The following is a 13,445-nucleotide window of genomic DNA, read 5'->3' on the forward strand; positions in this document are numbered from 1 at the left end:
TCTGCTATATATCTAGAAGCACTTTGTGAATCACTTCACTTTTAGAGCAAAAACATGTTTTTTTTATTTAGCAGTTACTATTGCACTACTTTAATTAACCTATTCACTAAGAACAGGGGTGTGAAGGCCAGACCTATGAGCTATACAATGTTGGTTGAATTTGTTTCTGGTATCCGATTGGCTCAGATTCTGTTCACTATCTGTGTTAGAATTTCCAGTGTTTTTGTGATCTGACCAGTAAGTCCTTTGGTGACTGTAACTATGTCTGTAGAGCTGATGGAATCAGGGCCTCCAGAATTCAAAGCGTTGTGGAACTATGATTTGTTGGATAGTTTCTAAGCACTGATAACAATATTTAACAAAGTTTGGATGAATGTCCAAAGTCCACTCTGAAATGCAGTCTCTGGTTGCCAAACCTATCTCTCTGAGAGCTAATAAATGAGGGAGACGATTCAGGGACTGCAATGCTCTTTCTACTTTATTGGTGAATTGACACAGGGGACAGCAGAATCACGAGAAGCTCCTAGAGAATTAAATATTGAGTAAGAGAAAAGGAAGATGATCCCATGCGTAGAAAGTTGGAAAGTAATTGTTTCGAGTAATCAGCGTTGTGGAAGAATTCATCAAATGGCCCTAAGACCAGGGTCTGGGCTGCCCTGCAGAAAGAGAAAAACAGACAATGCTGAATAACTTACTCCTGGATAATTTAAACGCTGACCCTCTAAGCAGACCACTGTAAAACTAACTGGTGTTGTGTTAGCAGACGTCTTTGGCCATGGTGCAGACACTGCACATCCACTGGGGCTGAATGGCCATGCCGCCTCAACTTGTGCCCCTCAAGAAGAGTGTCTGTCAGGCTGAGCAAAGGTCAGCCTGACAGACACTCTTCATTATCTGTGAGTGACTGTGTATGTGTGCATGTGTGTCAATGACTGGGTATGAGTGACTGTGTATGTGTGCATGTGTGTCAATGAATGGGTGTGAGTGACTGTGAATGTGTGCATGTGTGTCAATGAATGGGTGTGAGTGACTGTGTATGTGTGCGTGAATTACTGGGTGTGAGTGACTGTGTATGTGTGCGCGTGTGTGAATGACTGGGTGTGAGTGACTGTGTATGTGTGCGTGTGTGTGAGTGAATGGATGTGAGTGACTGTGTATGCGTGGGTGTGTGTCAATGACTGGGTATGAGTGACTGTGTATGTGTGCGTGTGTGTCAATGACTGGGTATGAGTGACTGTGTATGTGTGCGTGTGTGTGAGTGACTGTGTATGTGTGCATGTGTGTGAGTGACTGTGTATGTGTGCGTGTGTGCGAATGACTGGGTGTGAGTGACTGTGTATGTGTGCGCATGTGTGAATGACTGGGTGTGAGTGACTGTGTATGTGTGCATGTGTGTCAATGAATGGGTGTGAGTGACTGTGTATGTGTGCGTGTGTGTGAGTGAATGGGCGTCAGTGACTGTGTATGTGTGCGCGTGTGTGAATGACTGGGTATGAGTGAATGTGTATGTGTGCATGTGTGTGAGTGAATGGGTGTGAGTGACTGTGTATGTGTGCGTGTGTGTCAATGAATGGGTGTGAGTGGCTGTGTATGTGTGCATGTGTGTGAATGAATGGGTGTGAGTGACTGTGTATGTGTTTGTGTGTGTGATGAATGGGCGTGAGTGACTGTGTATGTGTGTGTCAATGACTGGGTATGAGTGACTGTGTATGCATGTGTGTGAGTGACTGTGTATGTGTGCGTGTGTGTCCTAAATTTACTGGCCTCCACTGGCATGGTTTGCCATCATAAGCCGACGTTGATTTGTGCCCTGCATCAAGTCCTTGCATTATACAGGGAATGACAGTTCGGAAAGTCAATTAGTAGAATATCTCAGGGAATGCGTCCAGAATTAAATTGATAGGTACCTTGTAGCGGTGCATGCTGCCTCAGGGCGCTACTAAGGGATTGCCCTTTAGTTCACTCTCCTGTACATTAGTTTACTTGGTGTCGATTGCACTTATGAAACTGATCACTTGGTGGGTTTGGCTCAGTTTATTAAAAAGGGCCTTTGGTGCATTGGTTTTGAAGCAGGCACCGCAATGTATGAAAAGCTGTGGTCCTGTATGGACATTCCCCAAGATAAATGAGTACGCTCAGGATACAGTCAAAGAATAAAAAGTTCACATCACATAAATAATGAGAGCAGAACAAACACATCTTTCATGCTCCAACAAATGTACACAAATTTGGTGATTAGTGATAAGGTTAATGCTGTTTTTATTGAACCTTTCCTGAAATGATTTATAATATGTGTTTTATGTGTTTTATCACTTTGCTGACACCCACTGTGCTCTCCACTCGGGCTCTGGCACCGAAGACCTCAGCACTTGGAGTGATCTCTGGACCACAGTTAAGTACTAACAAGGAGACCAGGGATCCTGCTCTCGGTCTGTTCCCAACTTTCAGTGTAGGCTTATTTGTAGTACATTGGTATTTGAGAAAGCTTTTTAAGTAGCCAGTCTTACTACTGTTTGCAAACAATATTGTTTTTCGTGATCTAATTGTTCCTGACGCCCAGGTCTGTCGCTTTGCTTGGTCTTGGTCCCTGAGGGGTTGTCCATCTTGCTGTACCAGGTGAATCCTCAGCTCGCACAGCTGTGGCTTGGGTGCTCGTCTCTTCAACTCACCATTAAACTGCACTGGTCACTCTTTTGTGTGAAACGCTGCTCGGTTTTATTTGAGCTGCTCCTAGGTTGGAGCCTTCTTCAACTATGCTCATGTCTTGCATCACACGGCTCCTTTACAATCTCAGTAAACTCATACTCGCCCTGATTTCGTTACTCACCCTTCCACAATATTTGCAAACAATGGGCTGATGTAAAAGCCATTTCATTGTTAAAGCATTCATTCATGGCCAGTAGGAACTTCCTTGAATGTTGGGAGCTCCATTGGAAACCATAGACTGCTCAGGGCTTCTAATGGCCGGTAAAAGCCCTGAGCTTCAACATGTCAATCCCCTTGGGCTCTGCAAGACCTTTGTTTTATTAGAACATTCTGCCCTCTAGTGGCGGAATGATAGCCTTATAGCCCTTCGTAGCTGGGCCATACCGGCCATTAAAGACCAGCTCCCTTTTTAAAGGCCCTCACCTTCGGCTCGGACCTTTCACGCGGGGCGGGGGCCTTTAGTGGCTGGTATAGCCTACTACAGTGAGCTCTAAGGCTATAGTAAATCCCATGCAATGAGTGGGAAGTTGGCAGATCGTTGAATAGTTTGTCTTGAAGATTTGGGAATGCCCTCAAGCATGAGAGTTTGTTGGCATTTCGACACTACAATCGGACACCCTCAAATTGTGAAGGTTTTAATCAGGGCTGGAGTAAAACTCTTTTTAGTGTGGGAAGGAAGATCTCTTGGAGGGGACATATGCGAGGAGGTTCTTTCACAGGGAAATATTTTTCTAATAGGAAAACAAAAGAAAAGATAAAATGTTGAATTGCACATCAGGACGATTGTGCACTGGGGAAATGTGAGCTTGGGAAGCTTGCACATGACGTTCTAGGATCATACATGGAAATCAGTTCCAGGCACTGATTTAAAGGTCTACTGCTGGAAAGGTTTTTGGTACTTCTAGAAAGTAGTACATTTGTAGCTATTCACACAAGTACTATTTCTAGAGAAGCTTATTTTTCCTGCTTGTTGTGGGAAGCCCTATGCCACTATGCTTCTGACCCACAGCTGCACCTCTGCTTGTCTTTGTTACAAGGAGACATCTTTAAAATTAAAAAATAAGTACATTGCTGCTGTTTTTTGCATTGTGTTACTTTGCATGGCCGGCCGTGAAAAACATCAGTAAATATGCACCCAGATGTAGTTGTAGTGTCCACTAAAGAGGATCTTCATGGATGTTATTTATGCTGTTATGTTATTTATTTTACAAATTTACATTAACTCCAAATACTTCTCAGCATGATTCACAAATAAACATGTAATGTTCAACTGATAGAACATGGAATGTGTGTAATGCCACGTGATGTAACTTTTGGAAAAGATGACGTCCCCCAACTTTGTTTGATGGGTTTGATTAAGAGGTGTCAGTGGGATCTACTTTTTTCAACCAAGATTAGGAATCATTTGACAACCAATGCAGCAGGTGGAGATATTCTCAGTTGGTTTGGTGTTTACAGACTGTGCAAACTTATTTATGACACATTAGAATGTGCCATATATATGCTGTTGTGATTAAGTTAGATTTTGTCTTATTTCTGTGGATGTTTTGAAACCTCCCACTGACTTGAAAGATAGTGAGGCTGAATTGTTTGATGATAATTATAGTGGGGTCATCAGAGAAATGACCGTAACTTGTACACTAGTAGTGGGCCCCATAACAGAAAAACAGAGACGCCTGCTCTTTATGAGGCGGCCGCCCACTCTATCTCAGTGATCCAGCTCTGTGCCGGGGGCACCTGCAGTCCTTAAGACCCCTGTGAACAGTGTCAACAATATAATAAATAACTTTATTTCGGCTGAAAGCCATAAAAGTATCCAATAAATAACAGACAATTACCATGCAATGAGATTATAAATGATAAAAAGCACAATTTCCACATAAAACATTAACAAGAGGAACAATAATTATACTGAATTAAAATATAAAACTCATTTGTTAGATCAATTACCGGACAACTATCTAATTTTATAGATCTGAAAACCTACCTAAAATTGATTCCCTAAAATAGTCTATTTCTTCCTACAGTAGATTGTGCAAATATAAGCTGTTGATACACACAGTTATAGCAACAATGTAAAACTAACTACTAAGATCACGTTTCCTTTTTCTTTACAACAAACCATCGTAGTTTAATGCCCATAATGGTCAACAGAGGCCTAGGGTAATTATAGCTAATCCAATCAGTCGGCAGTGTATTCTCTAGTTCTTATGGCCCAAGCGTTTTGTAGGTACTTGGCAACGGCAAAGACCACCTTATCACTTCTGTCACTAGAAAGGATTCGCAAGGATATACTATGTTTCCTTATCCCCATTGATCTGCATAAGGGGATTATCCACTTCTTCCTGGGCTTCAGATACCTAGGACAAAAACTGTAACGTCCTACTACCATGGTAGTTTTTGGACCAAAGTTGGGTCAAAATGAACTCCCAGTAACACCGCCTTATTCGTGCCTTTGCTTCCTTCGTCAAGCTATGGGGGTCTGACCACACCTCATCCATTTTAATAAGTTGGCACATATCTCTGATGTATTTAAGCCTGGGAACTTTTAACACACAGCGATCCGCTAAAAGCTCAGCAACAGCTGTTTGGTAGGGGGACAAGTATTCGGATGTCCAAAGGCGGACCCAATATATAAGGGGTCTTAAGGCAGCCTCGTTGTGGATCTTATTTAAGGCTAAATCCAGTCTTAAAGGTGTGAGTGGGGTACTTGTTGGTAAGTGCAGAAAATTACGCAGAAAGAGATTTTCCACTTTCGTCAAGCAGCTAGAATTGCAGTACCCCAATAATTCAGCACCATAGATTGAAGCAGCCACAGCCGCTGCCTTATATACTGTGATAGCGGGTGAAATTTCACCTTCCGTAGTATTAGCAATTTTTCTAGCTATCACAGTCGACCTCTGTCGTAGGGTGGACACACTCTTCTCAATCTGTACCGACTAGCGTTGGTCGTCAGATATATTAATCCCCAAATAGTAAAATTGCTTAAATTGCTCTATCAGTTGAGCTGCAAGAGTTGTTTTCCCCCTAAAGGCCTTATGAGGATTAAAAGCCATAAATTTTGTCTTAGAAAAATTTATCTCTGGCCCCTCTTTACACAAAATTGAAAAAGGCATTGAGTTGGTTTTGAAGGCCCATTGGAGTTTGTGAGATCAATAAGGTATCATCTGCAAATATTAAAACAGAGACGGGGTTCCTGCTAACTTTGGGGCATCATGATTACAGTGCATCAGCTGGTCAACCGGACCGTTAATATAGAGATTGAACAGAGTGGGGGCCAGAACGAACCCTTGTCTGACCCCACTATCGATTGGTATAGCTTCTGTCAAATCTCAACCTTGGGAACCAGCGTACCTGGGCATAAGTGGAGATACCTAACCAGTTTCAACATCTCACTGTATAGCTTATAGGACTCAAGGGCGTTCCACAGTAAATCCCTTGGGACCATATCAAACGCAGCTTTTAGGTCAATGAAGGCCACGTACAAATGGCCCTTATTTAGTGTCAGATATTTCCAACAGAGAAGGTTGAACCTAAATGCATGGTCGATAGTACTCACACCCTTTCTAAAACCTGCATGGAGGACAGAGAGGATATATGAGTCCTCTATCCACACCTGCAATCTAGCCAAAATTTGCTTGCAAACAACTTTATGGCTAATGTCAATTAAGCTTATTGGCCTGTAGTTAGAAGGAAGTTCCCTTACGCCCTTTTTAAAAACCTCTCAAAATCTCAATACTAAGTGTGTTTAAATATAAGGACCAGGTTCTAGGTCGGGACAAGTACAAATCACCTGGGATACCATCTAACCCTAGGGTCTTCTCTTTGCGTGATGTTTGGAGTGCCAAGGTTGTTTCTTTTAAGGAAAATAGAGCCAGATCGAATTTAGGAGCAATAGCTAGCCCAGAAAAAGGTGGATGGGGGGACCCCTCAAGGGGTGACAGGACCACCTCAAAGGTCCAGCCCTAGTTTCTACCCGCCTCCTCGTTACCTGAAAGAGGGGCCTTAGCTGGTTGACCATGATATTATGTAATTTAATTAAGTCCACCGGTACCACGTCAATGTGCTTCAAAGGGGAAAGCGTTGATTTCACCACTTTATATACTGAGGCCTGAAAGTGTATATCATCAGCTACCATTTCCCACCTTACATTTTTAAAGTCATTTGTTGGAACTAGTGTGCTGCCCTTCACCCGCTTAGGAAGTGAACTACATTTAAATGGGGAGATTGAAAAAGATGTACAGAGAGCTAAATGATCGGTGTCGTCACGTGGGAAAACTGCCATGTCAATGAGAGAACTCCCCAAAAAATCATCTACTAAGACATAGGGGGTCATTCTGACCCTGGCGGTCATCGACCGCCAGGGTCGACGACCACGGAAGCACCGCCAACAGGCTGGCGGTGCTTCCTCTGCTATTCCTACAGCCGCGGTCGCCCAGCCGGGTCCAGCAGTTTCCCGCCGGATTTCCCCCGGCTGGGCTGAATCTCCATGGCGGCGCTGCCTTCAGCGCCGCCATGAAGATTCCGACCCCCTTCCCGCCATCCTGTTTCTGGCGGTTTTTACCGCCAGGAACAGGATGGCGGGAACGGGTGTCGTGGGGCCCCTGGTGGCCCCTGCACTGCCCATGCCACTGGCATGGGCAGTGCAGGGGCCCCCTAACAGGGCCCCACCATGATTTTCACTGTCTGCTTAGCAGACAGTGAAAATCGTGACGGGTGCAACTGCACCCGTCGCACCCCTGCAGCTCCGCTGGCTCCATTCGGAGCCGGCTTCATTGTTGCAAGACCTTTCCCGCTGGGCCGGCGGGTGCTCCTTTGGTGGGCGCCCGCCGGCCCAGCGGGAAAGCCAGAATGGCCTCCGCGGTCTTTTGACCGCGGAGTGGCCAAATGGCAGTGACCGCATGGCGGACGGCTACCGCCGCCCGCCGCGGTCAGAATGACCGCCATAATCTAAGCAGCTCTTGTATGAGCCTCTCCTATACGTAGGCGACACAGGGGTGTCTGATTTTGTGTTTCCATTGACTATTCTAAGGCCCATTGTTTTTGTCAAGTCCTCCACTAGATCTATTACTCCCCCTGATGGCTCTATTACACCTTGGACCGGACCTGATCTGTCCCATGGATGGGCAAACTGAATTATTTTTTGCTGAAAGTCAACCTCACAGTTCAACTGCATGTTAAAGTCTCCTGCGACAAGTAAGCCCTACCCCCCAGATGAATAGTTCAAAAAATCTATTAGCGTTTTTACCTGGGCGGTCTGAGACTTTTGCGGGCCAGCCTAATATATATATTTACGAGAACTATGCGAACTGGCCCCCTTGGGCCGCTGAGCACGATCTCCACAGCTGGTATATCCCTTTGCCTTGGGAAACAAATCATGTTTAAGCCAGATTAATAAGCCACCAGATGCTCTACCCGATGGAGACGGAAGTGCAGCCTTCTGGAAAGACCAATATCCTACTAGGTGGATTGTAGATGGAGCCCATGTTTCCTGTAAAAAAATAATGTGTTGTTGATCCATAAAACTACACCACTCTGGGTTGGTTATCTTAGATGACACACCCGCCACATTCCATGATAAGAGATTAATTGAAGATTCATTGTTGACCCCAATATTGGACAATCTCACTAATCACTTTTCTTGGGGAGTAACTCCGCTGTGCCACCCATCTACAGGGACATTGTAACACACTCCTGACTCCAGTCCCACAATGCCCAGCGGAGGGGTACCTGGATCACATTCTTCCAAGGGCTTTATAGCAGAAGTGTCATCCTTCCCTACCTCAACTGATGGAGCTTTATGCCAATCTAAAGTTGAAATTGGACTACTCATAGGTCCCTGTCTTGTGATATGTGATTTGGGAGAAGATCTCAAATTGGGTCTATCTCTGAAGAACCGATTAGCCATTGGAAGGGGGATCGACTGGACAAGAGATACTTGAGAAAAAGCGTCAGGTCTTGATCTTAGCTCAAGAGCTAAAAGGCCCTTTACTAACATCTGACTATTTAGCTGTAACCCTATGAGGTCCGTTTCTGAGGTATCACTTGTGAATCTCTGGGCAGTTATTAAAACGCCCCGTATAACGGATCTACATTTTTTCACACCCCTTATCCAGTGAATTACTTTGTTCTTCAGTGAAGCTTCTAGTTCCCTTGAACCATGTCTCAACTTGGGGATATTAGTCATATAAATGTCACACTGGCCCAGCAGCAACTTGCAAGGCAGAGTGCTTGGTTGAGAGGCTTTGATAACATTGTCTGGGAGTTAACACTATACTTCTCTTGATTGGCCCCTCTAAGCAGTTTAACATCATATTTATCTGAATTAGCCACTACAGGAGCAATACCCACTTCCCATTGACAGGGTAGTGAGGTCGCTCCTGCATCTTTTCCCCTGTACGTTCCCTTCGTAGATATATCAATTTGCTGAGTTTGTGTGAGTGAAGAGTCAAGTTTGGGGTTAAAAGAAGATTTCCTGATGTCCCCGATAGCTGCTGTTAATCCATCAAGCTAGTAACTGAGCCTCTATGGGCCGATCCGTCTGAGTGGCTAGATGTTCTGTTGGCTCCTCATTTTTCCTTGCAACATCTTTCTCAGGGCTGGGGGTTACCAATGAAGCCAAAGGAAAAAAACTATTAGAACAGTTCGTATGAGTAGGTACACTGTCCTGCTGAATAGCCACATTTGGGTTCGAACTCTCTATCAATTAGTCAAAGTGTCTGGCGTAATGTGATCTATTTAGGACCCTCATGATGGTACAAACAAGGTCTTATTGTTCACAGAAGTCACGGAAGTAAAGAAAGATTTTATATCTTTGGTCGCAACATCAGGTCTTCCTTTAGGATGTTTAGACGGTTTGGTCGCAAGCATACTCTCTACTTCTTCAATTAAATCGTCAATTTGGGATAGAGTACAATTTTCAGCGGCATGGAGAGGTACTTTCTTCGCCCCCCCGCCCTGTAGAATTGCCTCTGGCTTTCCTTTTCCCCATCCTAACTGCAATAGAAAACAAAACCAACACTTCCCAATGAGCAAGCAAAGTGTCTAATTTATAGGGGCTTGAGCCACCCCCAACTACCACAGTCAGCGTCCAGCGCTCTCCTGTGCGACCAGAGCACAAAACAGTTCTTTGGGGGCTATACCCGCCTCTAATAGCCCCAGACGAGAGAATTCCAAAAACCTTTGCCAACTGAAGTTAGGGTGTAGAGTAACTATAAAGATGAAACGGTCCTTGATACAGATAAGAGAATAATTAGGAAGGGTACCTACAGGCAGCAGTGACACAATGGCACAATCGTAGAGTAAATATCAGGGGGGCGGATGCGGGCGCGCGAACAAGTTTAACGGGGCCTTGTGGTCCCGCCCCCTCCGGTTTCTGCTTAGCGCGACCCGCGGATGTGGGCGCGCGAACAAGTTTAACGGGGCCTTGTGGTCCCGCCCCCTCCGGTTTCTGCTTAGCGCGACCCGTGGATGCGGGCGCGCGAACAAATTTAAAGGGGCCTTGTGGTCCCACCCCCTCCGGTTTCTCCTTAGCGTGACCAGGGCCAGTGTTGCATTCTTCTAATGTCTACCGCATTGAGCTGGTGTTAGCCCCGTTGACAATCAGTCTTAGGCAAACTAAAGCTGTTCAGGTTTCTCTTCTATATTACAAGCTCCTGTCTAGGGGATAAAGGGTCTGTGTGTGCACATCATTCCTTTGTCCTCAGGCTCCTCAACACTTTCAGCCTTTCTGGCACAGCCTGTGATCCCTCATCTGAAGGGGCTCCTAACACTGCTGATGTGGTGCTTTTCAGGGGTTACCTTAGGGCTGCCAGAGATTCGGGAGGGAATCCATTGGCCCCCTACCCTGTAGTTTAGAGCAATGTCTCCCTTAGTTGTTTCTTCAGGACCTGGCTGATGGCAGCATTATGGTATTTGGAGTCCAGTAGACTCAATCAGAGGTGTTGTCTGAAGGCCATCCTTTAAGACTGAAGCCCAGAGGCTGGGGTCAGTGGGGCACCTTCACTTGCATGTGTTGATGGTTCTGCATATGTTGGCAGTAATAGCTTCAGAGCCTGTGTCCCTGGGTGTTGGTCCATGATCACGTTTGTTGGTCACCTGTAGATAGGGTTATTATGGGCTGATCAGTTGTGTTGTTTTGTATGAAACAGTGAGTGCAGGATTGTAGGTGGACGCTGCCCACGAAGGAGCAACAAAGATATGGTGCCAGATGCACTAAGGTTTTTACCCGTTCAAACCCTGCACTTCACTGATCTTGTGGCTTTAATGCAGCTGAAAATGTGTTTAATGTACCAAACCCACGTAAAGTTTTACTGACCTTGGACATGGGTTTAGAAATGAATTAATAATCACAATTTGGAAGAGGCATTTTGTAGGGGTCCCTTTCAAATTGGGATTTGCAACAATATTTATGAATGCTTTACAATCCTAATACCAGTCACAAACCATTCAAGAGTTACTGAACCACAATTTGTAGTTGGAACTGTTAAAAAAAAGTGAAGGGCTTTCCTTTGGGCCTCTTCCTCTTGGTAAATTGTGGCAAATGTTTTTGGGCGAGTAGGCAATGATCCAGGGGATCACTGCCAGCACTCACTAAAACTTCAAGAAGAGAAAACGTGTTTATTTTACTTTAAGAAGAATTCAGCCCTTTCTTCCCTGTGGCTTTTTCCCTGGGACCTAATGAGGCTCTGGATGAGGTGCTGCACAGCCCCTCTCTCCTTTTCAAGTAAGTTTGGCCCCAGGGGAGGGAGTACTCAGGCCTCATGAGACTCCTGGGGGTGGCGGGGAGTGGTTAGTGCACCCAGCTCCCATTAATATGTGTTGCTTAGTGGGTGGGCACCAGGGTACTGACCTATAATTTTGGAAACCTTTGGTGGCTGGGGTCCGCAGGATGACAATAGGCTCCTCCCCCTTTTAAATTATATACGGTCCCAGAGGATAGTGTTCCTGGGGCCTAGTAAAGGTCTGGGAGGGGGCCACGTGGACCCTTTCCCCTTTTTATTGGAATTTGTCACTGGAGGATGGAGTCCAAGGGGCCAATTAGGGCTTTTGGAGGGGTCTACATGCCCCCTCCCCTTAACATATATGTTTTGGCCCTTGAGGTTGGGGTCACTGGTGCCCAAAGGCCAAACCTACGCTGCCCTCGCCAAAGGCTGTGCATGGCGTTGGGCTGGCCGCCTGTAGGAGGTTGACTGCCTTTGGGTGGGTTGGCCACATGGCTAGCCAAAGGCCAGGCTCTTTGGCCAAGCGTTGGAAGAGCACAGCATGGGGTTGGCTGCCTGCAGGGAGTTGGAAGCAGGTCCTGGCCACAGGATAGGGTCCCGAGGCCTCATAAGACATGAGGATGGGAGCACCAATTTGGCCCGCCCTTTCCCTTTTTAATGCAATTTGGCCCGGGGTGGAGGCCCTGGCGCCTAATAAGTCTCAGGGTGAGGTGCCATATTTTGAATGTGCAAAACCACTGAAATTCACCAGTTATATTTAGCTCTGGTAACCATAACTCGTGTCCTAAGGGAACTATAACTCACACCTTCACCATGCCCGGCTAATTACCCCACAAATTGCATCACTCATGACATCTTCTACGATATCATTGACAATATAACTGCAACACTTGCAATGATATTATTGATGAGAAAACTATGAATGGTGGGGTCACAAGTATAGTTACCTTATGGCACGAGTCATAGTTACCAGAGCTAACTATAATATGTCAAGTTCAGTGATTTTGTACATTTAACATGTTACGTTGTCACTGAAATTGTAACCTAACGACAGCGTTATTTTAACCTTTGTAACAAAGGTTAGAGAGATGTTATAGCAGTTAGGAAACAGAATTAAAAAATCCATAGGAATTCACTGAAAAATACACAAAAGTTACAGGGATCTTATAGTTAGGTTCTGAATTTGCGCATACAAAACCATAGAAATTCAGCAGAGTTATCACAAGTTACTATAACTCGCTCCCTCAGGTAACTATAACTCACACCCCCACCATGCACAGTTTTTTCTACAATAATTTGACTGATAATGTTTCATTTATTTTTTTAATGACGCTATAGAAGTTGTTATCAATGTTGTAATATCTGGGGTAATTATCAGTGCATGGCGAGGGCGCGAGTTACAATTACCATAGAGCGCGAGTTCAGCTGCCTGAAAGTAATCATTCAAGTAAGGAAATCTTAGAAGTACAGAGATGTAAGTCTAGACCTTGATTTTACCTTCACTTGTTAGATATAAGTGGCTGCACCATCCTTATCTAGGTCCAGGCTAAAAGAGAGATAAATAACATTGTTTACAGAAAATCATAAAACAGATGTTCACTTCAGAATTCATGCTCTACCAGTGCTTAATACATGCTTGTTCTTTCCGGTGCGGGCACCAGCACTAATTTTTCTGCCTCACCCATTTACTGAGAGCAAAAGACACATATGAGAAAGACGGCAGAAGAGAAAAATGAAAAAGCGTCACAATGGGAGAAAGCAGAAAGCTGCAAGAATGAGCTGAAGGGGCAGGGAGTGGCTGTAAATGAATTGAAAAGGCCCAAGATGGCTTCAGGATTGCGCTGCCTCCGTATTCCATGTTCACACATTTAATTGCAGCAGCCGCATGTTTTAGAGGAGGTCTTTGGGCACCAGCACGTTTTTTTCTACAGATTAAGCACTAGGTTGAAAATGCTGCACATTTCAGGAGCACTGAGGTGGATACATCAGTTCATGTGCAACCAGCTGGTTTGCGTA

At 45.0% G+C, this 13,445-nt stretch overlaps 1 long non-coding RNA gene across 1 annotated transcript; it reads right to left on the minus strand.

Moving 5' to 3' along the window:
- Positions 1 to 460: 460 nt before the first annotated feature.
- LOC138288406 (uncharacterized) lies at positions 461 to 12,966 on the minus strand. The gene is made up of 2 exons (XR_011202385.1): positions 12,927 to 12,966; positions 461 to 656 (listed from the first exon to the last, which is right to left on the minus strand). It is a non-coding gene; the product is annotated as an uncharacterized lncRNA (long non-coding RNA).
- Between the last annotated feature and the right edge of the window lie 479 nt (positions 12,967 to 13,445).

Source organism: Pleurodeles waltl, chromosome 4_1 (assembly GCF_031143425.1).
Source record: "Pleurodeles waltl isolate 20211129_DDA chromosome 4_1, aPleWal1.hap1.20221129, whole genome shotgun sequence".
NCBI classification, from domain to species: Eukaryota; Metazoa; Chordata; class Amphibia; order Caudata; family Salamandridae; genus Pleurodeles; species Pleurodeles waltl.